The sequence below is a fragment of the Otolemur garnettii genome, unplaced genomic scaffold (genome assembly GCF_000181295.1).
Source record: "Otolemur garnettii isolate 467f Iridium unplaced genomic scaffold, OtoGar3 scaffold00036, whole genome shotgun sequence".
Classification (NCBI taxonomy): domain Eukaryota; kingdom Metazoa; phylum Chordata; class Mammalia; order Primates; family Galagidae; genus Otolemur; species Otolemur garnettii.
In genome coordinates, this window is record NW_003852431.1 from 3227584 (window position 1) to 3229866 (window position 2283).

The following is a 2283-nucleotide window of genomic DNA, read 5'->3' on the forward strand; positions in this document are numbered from 1 at the left end:
TATTGGATGTTAATATACAAAAACATTATAAACTTGTTTAATGTCCAATACTTTAGGACTTAAGACACAGCTTTAATTTTAATTGTTTCATACAATATTTAAAAAGCTTCATATATTTTGCCAATTAAGGAGAACATCACATGAATTGAATTCAAAAAATTCAAAAAAATTGAATCATAATAATTATTACCATGCCTGGGTCCAGGAGAAGCATGAGGTGCCGTCAGTTGCCTTACACATTATGGCCCTGAATAATAGCGCCTTCCTATTACTTTTCCCTCTTATCTTTGTTTAAATTCTGACTCCCTAAATTTTGGTTTTACATCTTCTGGCTACATTGATTTCTAGTATCTGAAACTGATTTTCAGGATCTTTGTCCTTTGAGACTGATTCTCTTATGTAATACATTATTTTTGAACAACCATGACAAGCAGCTGAACCAAAAAGACAACGTATAAGATAAAGTGCCCTTTGTTTTCCTTTTCTTTTCTTTTCTTTTTTCTTTTTTGCTTTTTTTATGCCTTTAAGAATTGTGTTTTCTTCAATTAAGATGTGAACCAGAATTCGGAGGCTGTAAATTCACATTATTAAGATAGCTTTTTCCCCCCCCAGATTACGATAAGGGTACATATGATCGGATAGCGTTCTTTGCATTTGTTACGTAAGGTACCACTTGCAGTTGAACCCTTCACCCAGGAGGTGAGCCATAAACCTCTACATTGTACCAGCTAGGTGAGAGCTTATCAGAAACCCTTCTCTCCTCCCCCTTTCCTTGACTTTAATCTGTTTTGTGTGTATGTGGGGCGTGTAGCTTTAACATCTCCCTCAGCTCAGCTAAATTTTGGAAAGGGATCTTCTCTATTTCCCTTGTCTTAGAACACTCAACAATTGCAATTTTTTTCCTCTGATCCTTAAAATGTATATAAATCTTCTGCCAGCCTCTTCCCACTTTTACAACATAGGAATGTCTTTTTCGAGGACCTGGAAGACATCCCTTTGAAATATGATTGTCTGAGGAGGTAGACTGCTTTTTCCCAGTTTCTGTGGGAAGGTAGAAATCTAACTTCAACAAATGCCAACTAGCAAACTTAGATGCCTGATGCCACATTTATCATCCTCTCCACTAACGTCCTCCAGTGCTTTTCCACTCACTCTAGTGCTCAGAATATCTAGGGCCTTTTGTTTCAAAAAGTTGAGTTAATTCTTTCTCCCATATAACCTTCTTTAATTTATGATAGTACAATTTTTTTTTAAATTCATAATATAGGGGAAAATCTTATAAAACTGATGCAAATGTTTTAAAAATTCAACTTCACATAAATTAGGTAAATCTTTGCTTTGGCAAATAAGACTTGTTCAATATTCATGATCTAATAAAATACCTATGTGTTCTGAGTTCTCATCGTAAGTGTAATACAAACAAATTTTTATTTTGATTGAATTTCCTAGTCAAAATATCTAATAGTATATCTGCTAGATATTTAAGTTTACAAAATTTATTATTATAATCTAATTTTGTCATTATTTTGATACATTTATAGTTCAACCATAAGTATGTTTTATTTGCCTGTTTAAAGCGAGTTTCTGAAATCCTTTTGGTAACTTACAATGTGACATTTATGCTTGACTAAGTAGTAGATAACTACAAATATCTAGATCATTTCTGTAATAAATAAGGCAAACCACTAAAGCTTTCTTTAGTAAGTCAAAGTTTAGGTTTATATACTTATGAGTAAATTTTGTATTACATACAGAGGCTAAATATATTAGGTCTGTTAATAAACATATTTTTTTTTTGCCACATTTGCAAGAAGACAGGTCCCCAGATAGCCTTGGGTGACTACTCAGGTCTCTGCTTCCACTTACAGTTCTCAGGATAACTGTAGAAAGTGCCAAGAAAGCAGTGCCCTGAGATACAAAGGAACTTCCCAGAGCAGCCCAGGTTTTGTCCTCATGTCTTTCAGAATAGGATGTCTGACAATTCCTTAACTCAGTGAACCAGTATCTCCTGGGATCTGTCCACTGGGATACTGTGGATATCTTTCCAACCAGACACTCCTGGGATCTGTCCACTAAGATACGGTGGATATCTGTCCAACCAGACACTCCTGGGATCTGTCCACTGAGGTGAGAAGAGGCGCATGGTCCATGTGCACTGGACAGTTAACTGTGCACTTAACTCAATTCATGTGCACTTAACTCAGTTCATGTGGACTTAATTCAGTTCATGTGCATAGTTCATGTGAACTCACTTAACTCAGTTCATGTGCACTTAACTCAGTT